Source organism: Alexandromys fortis, unplaced genomic scaffold (assembly GCF_014885135.2).
Source record: "Alexandromys fortis isolate MF-2015 unplaced genomic scaffold, M_Fortis_MF-2015_v1.1 scaffold_55, whole genome shotgun sequence".
NCBI classification, from domain to species: Eukaryota; Metazoa; Chordata; class Mammalia; order Rodentia; family Cricetidae; genus Alexandromys; species Alexandromys fortis.
The window spans coordinates 701,624-714,896 of record NW_026067936.1 but is presented as its reverse complement, the minus strand read 5'-3'; positions in this window follow the sequence as shown (position 1 = coordinate 714,896).

Here is a 13,273-nt window from a genome sequence, read left to right as displayed (position 1 = left end):
CAGCCTGGCTATATTCTGCATTGCTATAGGCCAAAACAGGTTCTTTATTAACCGATGGTAATAAAACATATTTACAGCATACAGAGCTGAATTGCACATCACATACCTGCTGGAGTAGACTCCGCTCTGCATTTTCCCACTCATATCTGTGTGAGCATTTAAACAAAACAAAGCAAACAAAAACCCCACTGGCTTTAAACTCAGGGTGCACTCAAATCTCCTAAAGAGTTCTTTTTTAAGAACTAATAATGATGGAGCCATGTGCCATTCAGCCGCAGAGCTCTTTGCACAGCATCCCCAAGGTTCTGGGTTTCATCCCAGCACTGAAGACTAAAAGGTGAAAATGCCTATTGTCTGCCCCAGGGGACTATGGCTGTACTGATGAGACATGGCCTGAATAAGACCTTTACAATGCAACCTGAGACGACACGTGAAAATCTCATCTAGATCTGACCCTTCTTTCTCTGCTGAGCACATTGGTCCCCACAACCTACATAAATAAAGAAAAGGAAAGGAAGAACACATTAACGCTAACAGTGGTTTTACGTGGAAAGCAGAGGAGTACCTGAGTAAATGCAGTCTTGAGCGAGCGTATGCTGTTGACATGGTGTGGATATGTCAAGAACTCTAGTTCCTCAGCCTTACTGTAACTCTAGTAAAGCCTTACTCAGCGGTCCAAGTATGAATGTTGACAGTGTTTGCACAATATATCCACGGCAGCTTTTTACCCTGAGATAGTTATGTCTGGAGACTGCTCCCCAACAGAGACGGCCCTACTTAGATTAGAGAAACCTGCCGCCTTGATCCAACTGTCCATCATAGATTTAGCTGTGTGCAATAACACACGTCTCTGTTCAGCTGTAGGGAATAAACACACTGAGCTTCCAAGGTCCTGTGCCTTCTCCATCAAATGGTTCAGACCACCTGATCCCAGCTTTTCTGTGTATTCATATGTCTGTCTTTTCATTCCCCTGCAGGGCCAATCAGATCAGTTCCTGAAATTATGAAGGGTGGGAGAAAGGGAAAAAAGAGGGAGAAACTAAATAAAAATGACTTCAAGGGTATTTTTAAGGCTAAGTACCTAAAATATTGTTTTCAAATTTATTATTGCAGTAAGTCGTAATTCACAAACTCTAGGCTTTGGTTTATAAAATGAAGCTAAAACAATCTACAGGGTGGTGTGTAGAAAAACAGGATAAAACACTACCTTTTGGTTTGGTAGAGTTCAAACAATTCTCTGATGTTTCACAGGACAGAACATCCTTCCGCCTCACTAGGGTCTTGTGAAGACAGAATGCTAGATGTCAAAGGTTAAATGGTCTGGAAATCATAGTAAGTTTATTAGCAAAATAAACTCAGAAATGATAATGTGAGTGAAGGCCAGTGTGTTTTCATTGTCTCAGATTCCTAGAAAAACAATGAAATTGACAAGCCAAACAGTCTTTGCACCAACCAAAGAACATTTTCTTGCATGGGGGCTGGCAGGAGCTCTAAAGGTGACTCCCAGCACAAACTTTTGCTTTTCAGCCTCTGGATGGTTTAGAACATCGCTGTTACCTCTGACCCAGGAACAAGTCTTTAAAAGTACTGGATTCTCTTTACTTACAACTAATAGGAGGTTTTCAAATCCTTCCTAAGTCCTTCCTTGTCACACTCAATCCACTTCCACCCTGCCCTTGGTACACACAGAGGTCACCATGCTCTGTATGTAGCCAGGGAAATCTATCTGACTCTCTAGGTCTCTTTAAAACATGAAAAATAACAACAAAAAGACCAAGCCTCAAGTATCCCAGACTGACCTTGAACTCCTTACAACACTGTCAACGATGACCTTGATCCTCCTGAGAACTGGGATTATAGACCTGCTTCACAGCAGGTTTATGCCATGCTGGGATCAAACCCAAGCCTCATTCTTGCAAATAACAAACTCGGCCAACCAAGCAATATTCCTCAGCCAGGGGCCTTCATTTTTCGTAAGAGTCAGAATATCTGGTGAGACCCTAAAGCTGCCATGCAATGATCACTGTACCCCTAATTTTTTTTTAAAAAAATAGATTTTATTTATTACATATACAATACAGTGTTCTGCCGCCATGTATGCCTGCATGCCAGAAGAGGGCACCAGATCTCATTTTAGATGGTTGTGAGCCACCATGTGGTTGCTGGGAATTGAACTCAGGACCCCTGGAAGAACAGTCAGTGTCCTTAACCTCTGAGCCATCTCTTCAGCCCCTGTACCCCTAATTTTTAAGGGATAACATATGTGACCTTCAAGAAAACATATTTAAATTTTAATTGGCTGACAAGAAAGGAAGGAAGATGGGGAAACCATTAGGAAATAAATCAGTTTTGCCTTATGTAAGCATCGCTACTACAGGGGGTGCTAGGTAACCCACAGGGGACACACAAAGGTGGGGTCCTCACACAGGTCTCCTGGTCTAAACACAGACTTCTGTATACCCCGAGGGCCGTGGGGGTATACAGTAACAGACTCAGCTCCTTCTTGCATTATGACCTTCATAATTAACATCACAGTAACATCTCTGACCCTCAGGGCTTTTATCTGCAAAGAGAAGTCTGGAGAGATAGCGTCTGTCTTGTATGGGATTGTTTCTGTCAAGCAGCTGTATTGTTAATTGATAAGCAAGTGTTTCAAAGAAGTCCCATCTGTTTTTAATTAGATTCCATTTTGGACATCTTTACAAAAGCTCCGATGATACACACTAGGAGATACCGAAAACACGCATATTGAAGCCATATGGTAACATGCAAAGGACAGATCCGCTGAAATAGAGTTGAGCCAATGGCTGGTAGAAACTCAAAGTTTGAAATACTGAACAACAAGTTAAAGGTTAGTGGGAACCAGAAAAGGAAGAGTATTTGCACTGGAAATTAGTTGTTATCATTATAGGAAACAGACATTCCATACATGTGGCCAGAATAAGACAGGGAAATATGGAAAGAGACGCCAAGCCTGAAATAAAGGAAATGCTCGGAACTCAGTCCTGGGGTATAGAGAACAAAGAAGAGTATAGTTCCTAGAGCACATGACAAGTCTCGCCCATGCTTAGGTCTTTATTGTTCTGTCCAGATCAAAATTGAGCAGAAAGCACTGGTCTCTCGTATGTTAGTGGTGGACTTTTGATGAACCTGTGCTGCCCAACGTCACCCAGAGTACATACTCCACACTTAGGCTCACTGTGGCCTTTGTACATCCTTCTGGTTTCCAGTAATGTCTAACGGCACGAACCGTCCTTTTCCACATCCTACAGAACAGCTCCACAAACTAACAGTCCTTAGCATCATTGTCCTCCCTCCCCCGTATCCTGTTGCTGTTTTTATACTTGCCTTGGCCTGAGTGTCATAGAGCTGGGACCACTCCATGTATGGCACCTTTAGATCAGCTTCTTTCACCTACCTGTGTGTATTTTAGGTCCTCCTGTGTCTTCCCATGGCTTGGTAGTTCATTTCCTTTTGTGATGATATACCCTCTATTGTCTATTTATTTCAGCTGAATTATCACCTACTGAAAGACATCTTGCTTTCTTCTCAGTTTTAGCAATTTTAAATAAGAATTTATGTGCATGTTTTTGTGAGAACATAAAATTTTCAACTAATTTGATTAAATACCAAGAAGTAAGATTCCTAGGTCAAATGATAAAAGTTATATTTAGTTTTGTAATGTAAACAGGTACCTTTAACCATTGGCCATTCTACCATCAATGAATAAGAGAGCTCCTGTTGCCCTATGACCTTGTTAGTGCTTGTTGTTGACAGTGCTTGGAGTTTGGGCCATACCAATAGATGTGCAGTGGTTTTAATTTTCAGCCTCCTAATAAAATATGATGTTGAACTTTTTTATATGTTTATCTGCATTAATATCTATATTATACATATCTATATTACATACATATGGATATTCATTTCTTGGCAAGATGTTTGTTTAGATATTTTCCCTTCTTTAATTTTCTAGAATTTATTTTTTTTTATTTAAATTTCCAGAGAATCTCATAGATGAGTACTGGATTTACCTCTGTACTGAGCCCATTTAGTGTTGTTAGCCTGTGTATGCATTTAGGATTGACCACTTGAGACTGGATAACCTGTCAGGGAGCTTGTGCCTCTTCAGTAACTGCCGGTAGCTCCTGACGTAGGCACCGAGGCCTTATGACACTTTCCCATCAATGCCGTCATGCCAGCTGCTGTAATTGTTGTGCAGGTCATGTTTAGACCACCTTATTTTTAATATTTCGTGGGTGCAGCTTCTCTGTCATGTCTAGAAGACACTATCTAGCAGCAGATGTCCTGATCTTCTAATCGTCCTACCTCTTTTCTAGGGTGTTCCCTGAGCCTTAGATGTAGAGTTTGTACATATCAACTGGGGTTAGACAACCCACAACTATTTATTCTCTGGATCTTGCCAGTGTGGCTCCTTGTAAAGTCCTCTGTTTGCTTCACAAAGACAGTTTCTTTGATGAGAGGTGAGAGCTATGCTTAGATAAGTTTTTAGAGTACAGTTAGAAACGATCTTCATTCAGCAGGAGATTCTCCTCTAGAGTCTGTTACCTCTGCAGCCACAGGTAGTTGGAAAGGTTTACAGTACCAAGCATGGACTCCTTCAAACCAAATGGGTCTTAAGTCCAATTAGTTAGCTGTTGGTTACAGTACAAGATAAAAGTGCCACGGTTGCATCATTTGGGGACATCCCTGAGCCAATCATTGTTGTAGTTCATAGGCTTTACTAATGGTTAGGATCCCTGATTGCCTTTTCACTTGGTGACTTTTATAACACCTTCCAATAACATGAGAGCTTGTCCCCAGGCAAGACGCTTCCAGGTTAGTTCCAGCTTGATTAATAGAGAAACATCAGAATTAAATGACAGTCACCAAAAGGACCTAAAGTAACTGTAGCTATAAATAGTGGTAAGAATCCCAGCCTGTCATGCGGGAGACCAGGGTTCGATTCCCCAATGGGGAGCTGCAGTAGCTGCATGTGGGAACTGCACCCGGGTTAGCAGCAAGCTGCCAGGACAGCGGGAACCACAGAAAGCTGCGAAGGCCCACGGGAAGCGGTGTAGGTGCAGCACAGGGTGGCAGCAAGCTGCAGGTGCCAACGGAAGCCATGAGCAGAGGGGCAGGGCAGGAGAGGAAGCTAAGCTGGGGTAGATGGGAGCTGGGAGCACTAGTGTTTCTCCTGAACTCGGGTGGCTAGATTTGGTTCCAGTTCTGACCTGTGGGAGTGCCTAAAAAGCCTCAGACAAACAGCTTTTTCATGAATTCATAGCCCATGTTGGGTGCCAAATGTAGCATGATTAATAAAAACCCAGAGACAGAAATTAGGGTTCAACCTGAAGACCAGAAAAGCAAAGCAGCCAACCACTGGCTCTTACCTATACCTCAGTCTGAAAATGGTGACCCTGCCTCCAGGAATCCTCAAAATGAGACTGAGCCTGAAACCCTTCTCCTCCCATCTTATAGTCCTCTCTAGTGCTGAGATTAAAGGCATGCACCACTACCGCCTGGTTTCTATGGCAAACTAGTGTGGCTATTGGGATTAAAGGTGTGTGTGACTACTACCTGGTCTCTAAAGCTGATCACTGTGGCTGTTTTACTCTCTGATCTTCAGGCAAGCTTTATTTATTAAAATACAATAATATTAAAGTATCACTACAAATATCTACAGAATATTCCATCCAAACAAAAAGCATAAGCATCTCACTCAGAAACCCAGAGACATTTCTCTAAAATAGATCACATACTAGCATTCAGAACAAACCTTAACAAATTTAGAAAAACTGAAATAACTTCATGCATCCTATCTGGTAACAATGGAATAAAGTTTAAAAGCAAAGGAAACTCTAGTAATTACACAAACTCATGATGGTGGGTGGGCCAAAGATAAGAAAATCAAGAATTAAATTTAATCTCAGAATTAAATGAAAATAAAAACACAACACACACACACAAACATATTGAAAGTAGCCCTGAGGGGAATTAAAGCTCTCAGTGCCTACATTAAAATCAAAAAGAGCACACAAAAAAATGACCTATGATGAAACTCAAGAAAAACAAGGGCAAAGCCAACCCAAATCCAGTAGTTGAGAAGAAATAATGAAGATCATAACATACACTGACAAAACAATAGGTCTTAGCATTTCTATTGCCATGAAGAGACACCATGACCACAGCAGCTCTTATAAAGGAAAGCACTTAATTGGGGTGGCTTACTGTTCAGAGATTTAGCCTATTGTCATCACAGCAGGAAACATGGCTGCATGCAGGCAGACTTGCTACTGGAGAGGAAGCTGAGAGTTCTACATCTGGATTGGCAGTCACCAGGAAGACAATAAGATACTGGGCTAGGCTTGAGCACCTGAAACCTCAAAGCTCATACCCAGCAACTCACTTCTTCCAACAAAGCCACACCTAATCCAACAATGCCAAGCCTCCTACCAGTGCCACTCCCTCTGAGCCTGTGGTGTTCATTTTCCATTCAAATCACCACACACAATGAGAAGAACCAACAGACATAAGAGCTAGTTCTTTGAAAAGACAAGCAAGATTGGCAGAACCTTAGTCAAATTCACCAAAAGAAAGAGAAAATGCAAATTCACAGGATCAAAGATAGACAGGGAAACATCACAGCATAGAATAAAAATATTCACGACATTATAGGGATCACTTAAAAAACCTATACTCTAAGAGAAAGAATATGTACTTATATCAAAATATACCATGTATAAACAATTTTAATAAAAACCCACAATATTCTATTAGGTTGGAGGACCTAAAAGAAATGGATGAGCTTTAGATTCATTTGAACCACAACGTTAAACCAAGAAGAGACAATTAAACAGGCCCACGACAAATAAGAAGTTGAAACAGCAATAAAATGCCTTCTGACTTTAAAAATAAAAAAAAAAAAAAGCCCAGGTCCAGAGGTATTCATAGTAAATTCCCACTAGATGTTCAAGAACTACAACCAGTACTCCTTTGGTTATTCAAAAACATAAAAACAGAAGGAGCACTCCCAAACTCTTTATACAAAAAGTTCTAATATCCAAACTAGGTAAAGATATATCAGAAACAAAATCGACAGATCATCAGGAACATAGATGCAAAAAAGTCTCAATGAAATACTTGAAGACTGAATACAGGCATGTATCAAAAAGTTATCCATCATAATAAATTTGGCTTTATCCTGAAGATTCAATGGTCTAACACACATATATCAATAAGCATAGTAAGTTGTTTAAGTGAAGTTAAAGACAGAAACCACATGATCATCTCAATAGATACAGAAAAGACCTTTGACAAAATCCAACATGCCTTCATTATTAAAGTCTTAGCGAGAACAGAGCTGGAAGGAACATACCTTAACATATGCTAATAATGCCATTTGAAAATGCAGGAAGTAGGCCGGCTGCTAAAATAAATTCTGACTTGAAAGCACCAACGAATGCATAAAAACAAAAAGGCAGTGATTCTTGGGAGTCCTGCCCACTGTGCACCCTAAAAATACCACAAATAAAAACTCTTACACGGATCTGCTCGGCCCACGTGCTTCTGTTATGCTTCTTTAGAAGGAAACAAACAGAAGCGCTGCTAGATGAAGCAGAAGGTAGCTTTACATAGCAGCACAAGCCTGGGCAGGGATGGCAGGTTAAAGCAGCCTTAGTAGGAGGACGTCTTTCAGTGTGACTAAAACTGTCATGGAAAAGATGGGAGGGAAGGACTGGACATTAATAAAACAAAACATGGGGGAGAGGGTAGCTGGAGAGAAGGCCAAAACTGCAGAGAGGGAAGTTGAAAGGAAGGCTGAAAATAACTCACAGGACAGTGGGACTTGAGGCTGTGGTGTAGAAAATCTACCTTTGTTCTAATATGGAAACATTTAGTTTCAAATGAAGGGGCTGGAAGAGTTCTAGGGTAATAATCTGTGCAGGTGATGCGCTCATTAGGGTAACTAGTTCTAAACACCAAACCATTCCGAAAGTCATAGGAAAAGATTGAGGCTTTGGGATTATGAAGACTCATCCATTCACCTTGAAGGAGAGACTATCCCCATTCCCCTCCTCTGCTAAAGAGCCTTCATCCTGTCATCTCCCTCATCCAAGAGACTCAACCCACTTCAGGACCAATCATCATTCCCTGTGCTGATGAACCTGTCATGAGGTCTCGACTACCCTCCTAGTCATATGAGCTTGTCCATCACATATCGTGATGCTCGTGGTTTGCCTATCCCTTCAGCACAGGCTCTTGGGATTACTCAAAAACAGGAATTCATTCTTCATTTTCAAAGTGTTTCTTGGGAATATTAGAGACAAAACAATATAAGTATGTACAGCTCAAAGAAACTAAACACATGCAAACTGTCAAACTCCAAGAGAAATGGAAGGATGTATTTTCAACAATAGACTAATATCTTAGCTTTGCCCCTTAAACTATTGACGGAGTTTTTTTTAACTATTAGAGAATTAGACGCAACTTTGAACCTTGCACTGGTAGATGAGTTTGAGATCATATCGGAGTCATGATATTATCTTTGCTTGGCTGGAGTTACTAGACCAAGAGGTGAAGAAGCAGGTACCGCAGGAGAGTGCGTATACGATTTCTTTAGCCTCGTTCCTAACATTAACAGTCAACTGAAGAGAGGGCACTGCTGGTTGAGCATACCTCTAATAGTAATCAGAACGATGAGCACTGCTCCGCTTTGGGTCTTGAAGACCCATTTGTTAAGGGCCTCATCTTCAGCGTCACCGTATTGAGATGTAGCGGAAGCTTTAAGAGGTGAAGCCTAGTGAGAGGTCTTTCGGTCCTGGGGTTGTGGGCTCAAACAAGGTGGGTGGGGGCACTATACTCATCCCCTTCCCATTTGTGACTTCTTGCCCAGGAAGTGAATAATCTGACCCTGCAAGTACTTTTCACCATTATCATTCAGTGCCACATTGGAGGTCTAAAAGCAATGACGTCATGGGCTATAATCTCTAAGCCATAAACAAAACTAACCCCTTTCTGCTTTTTCTTTTACGTGTGTCTATGTGTGTATATATATGGTATGTGTGTACATACGTCATATGTGTGTATGGAAATGCAGGTGCATGTGGTCCATGGCGTAACTGCGAGGGCAGAAGACAACTTGGGAGTTGATTCTCACCTTCCACTCTATTTTGAGACAGGGTCTCAATTTGCTTGTGGCCACTGCACCACATATGTCACACCAGCTGGCCCATGAGCTTCCCAGTGATTCTCCTGTCTCTGTCTCCCACCTCTATTTGGGAGTGCTGGGATTACAGGTATTTACCACACATCTGGCTTTTCCCAAGGGTCCTGGAAATCTGAACTTAGGTTGGTAAGTGCTTTTACCACTGAGCCGTCTCTCCAGCTCCCTAGGTGAATGTTTCAAATATTTATTATGAGCCAAATCCCTCACCCAGCAGCACACATTTAGCGGACTGGATGGTGTTCCAAACTCCACATAAGTCAAGAATGTCAGGCCTTCGTTTGGAGACGGGATCTTTGAAGATATAATCAGTTAAGTCAGGATTTCTGTGGTTCCTAAATCAAATGTTTACTGTTCTTATCCAGGAAGAGAGAAAGCCTAAGGCACAATGGAGACACAGGAAAGAAATGTGAAGACAGGCAGAAATAAGAAACCCCAAGGGTGGCTGCATCAAGACAGACTGCCCCTGCTCTAAACTTTACTCCACATTGGATAAAACGATGCTATCGTCTGTTTTCCAGGCTGTACCTTGCCCTGAGAGACTCCATTTTATAAGGAGCTTTTCATTCCATTTAGAGTGCAGGATTTACACACACACACACACACACACACACACACACACACACACACACGAAGAGATATATTTACTGTGTGATATGTATCACGTGATTTGAGAGTTAGTATTAGTAGTTAAGATTAGAATAAAATTACCCATGTTTCTGAGGATTTGCAGGCAGTTGACAGTAACTGGGGAGTGGGATTCATGAATCACAGACATTCTTCTTGTTACGGTTACTATTGCTATGATGAACACCACGACCAAAGCAACTTGCAGAAGAAATGGTTATTTCAGCTTACACTTCCAGGTTAACTGTCCATCACAGAGAAAAATCAGGGCAGGAACCAAAACAGGAAAGGAAACTGGAAGCAGGAGCTGATACAGTGGCCATGGATGGTGCTGCTTATGGCATGCCCAACATGACTTGCTCACCTTGCTCTCTTATAGAACACAGGATCACCAGGCCAGGAACATTACCACCCACAATGGGCTGGGCCCTCTCCCATCATCAATCACTAAGAAACCGCCTATCTGGATCTTATGGAGGCATTTTGCCAACTGAGATTCCATCCTTTTAGATAACTCTAGCTTATATCAAGTTGACATAAAACTAGCCAGAACAGACATTCACTACACATATCTCCCAAGAAGTTACAGACAGTTGATAGTTGCTAGAGGAGGAAGACAGACTTTCTTCAGTGGTACAGCCACTGGTAGGTACCCATGGTCCTGTGAATAACCTCTACCCTTGTTCCTGTAAGCAACCCTAATGAAACACATTAGATAAAACAAGGGGGCACAAGGGAGATAAAGCCCCGCTGCACAAGAAGAGGACCTGATTTTGAAGCCCTAGCACCCATGTAAAAGCTGGATGTGGTGGCACACTTCTCTAGCCCAACACTGGTAGGAGGCGGGGCAGAGACCCACAGAATCCTGGAGCAAACTGACCTGGCAATCTAGCCAATCACTGAGCTCTAACCCAAGACCCTGGGGAAAAAAATGAAAATAAATGAGGTGACAGGGTAAGACACCCAATGCTGACTTCTGGCCTCTTAACCCGGGCACATTCACATAAACATGGAAGCAGATGGGAGATGAGTTAGGAAGAGGGTCAGCAGAGTGGGAGAGGGAATGTGGGTAATGGGAGTGTGACCAAAACACAAAATTTATGAAAATTTGATATACGCAAATAAAATATTTTGAAAGAAAATTTGTCTTTGTGTCAGCCAGTTATCAAGGCACATAAGAACCATGGATAAAGCCCTATGTCGTAAACACAGACGGACACGTCTTTTCACAATGGCAGCACTTGAAACAATAGATTCACAACCTGCAGGGCTTCGATTGGCAACATCTGTCAGACCATCCTGCCTACCTTGGTAATTGACCAAAACAAACGTAAGTCCTTTCATTTTAATCTCCTCACACGGCACACAGTAACTATTACTATGTGTGTGGTCATAGAAAGAACGTAAGTTGCTGAGACTATAGCACAGTTTACGAGGTTTTAGAAGCACGGTAATAAAAATGGAAAATAAGTCTCTCAGGGGAAGGCATATTTTTACACAATATAGAGTAAGGTGATGGCTATTCTTGGTTGTCAACTTCTGACTTCATGTAGAACTAGCTAAAACCAAACAGCTGGATAGGATTTTTCTTAATAAAATTATTTGAAGTGGAAGAATCACTTTTACTCCAGCTCTTTTTGCGGCAGGAAGATTCATCTTAAATATTTATCATCTATCTATCTATCTATCTATCTATCTATCTATCTTTCTTTCTTTCTTTCTTTCTTTCTATCTAGGATTATTAGAATGGTTTACAGGCTGTGGTCCAGCTAGTCCAACAATTGTTGCCTACCAATGGAAAGTCCAAGAATCCAGTTCAGTCCATAAGATATAGGTATAGATATAAATACAGAGATACAGATAGATACTCATTAGAGCTGACAGAATGAATACACACACACCATATAATAGAATATATATATGTATTATGTATAATACATACATATATATATATACACATATACATACACACACATACACCACAGATATAGAACTATCCATTGGAACCTAATAGGCTCATCAGTGAATACCCAATTGAAGACAATGACTCCCCATCCCGAGCATCCATCAATAACTAATAGCTCCCCAGGGAAGGGCAGGGCCCATGAGCCTGACTGCTGGCAGGCCTAGTCTTATGCAAACCCAGTGCATACAATGACAGCTGCTGTGAGCCCATTATTTCAAGGGCCATGTCATACCCAGAAGATAGCATTGTGCAACCCTTCTCCTCATCATCCAGCTCTTACATTCTTTCTTCTCCCTCTTCCAGTGTTCCAGAGCCTTACAGGAGTGGTTTAAATGTTCTGTTTAGGGCTGAGACTCAAATCTCACTTATTCTCAGCATCTTGAACAGCATGAGTCTCTGAATTTACTGCCACTCACTGCAAAGAGAAGACTCTCTGATCAAGACTGAGAGTCGGTAGGTATAAACAAACATCTAGAATGCAGTTTGAAGGGAAGCTGGCAAAACAATGGAAAATTGAATCCAGATGCTTAAGAAAAAGGCTGTGGAAGGAATTTCTGTGCAGAATGAGAAGGTAACAACTTCAGTCTTCATTCCCTATAAACCTATTGCTTCTATAACGATATCCATCTCTGCGTTTATTATCTACATTTTTAGGGCCAAGGATGTAGCTCAATTATTTGAATGCTTGTTTAGCAAACACAAAACCCTGGGTTTGATCCCCAGCACCACATAAACCTGGCACAGTAAGTAACCTACACAGCAATCTCAGCATTTGGCAGCAAAGGCAGGAAGATCGAAAGTCCAGGGTCATCCTTAGCTACATAATGAGTTGAGACCAGCCTCTAGGAAACAGCGGACCCTGTCTCACAAAAAACAGAGCTTACTCAATACTTCTGGGTAAGATGGCGGATGAGAAGCCACACATAGACACTCAGTGACAGAGAAAATTATAGTCAAGATAATACACAATAAGTTCTTATCCTGCAGAGACAAAGGAGACGGGAGAGCTGAGCATTGGAGTCCAGCTGCAACCCCTCTCCAATAGAAACCAAATAACCAAATGAAGCTGCAATTATACCAGACTAGCGAGCTTCAATCCATGCTTATGGCAGGCAGAATAATTTCCTCCTCAAAACATTTGCATGCTATTTTCTCAAGCCTATGTTTGGCTTGAGAAGTCTAAGAAAGGAAAACACAATCTACAATCTATGGGAAAAAATGTTTACAAATCTTGTGTCTGATTCAAACATAATCTCAAAATTCAAAAACAAAAACAAACTGCTATAGTTTTAGTATGAGTTGATTCCCTGAGACATCTATATGTAAAGATTTCGTACTCAAAGTATTGATAAGTGTTATAGGCTCCTGTGGGAGGTTCTTGGATGACTGGAGATGTACCCTCAAAGTGGATTGTAGGACCTCACCCATTTTCATTTGCTTTCCAGGTTAAGATATAT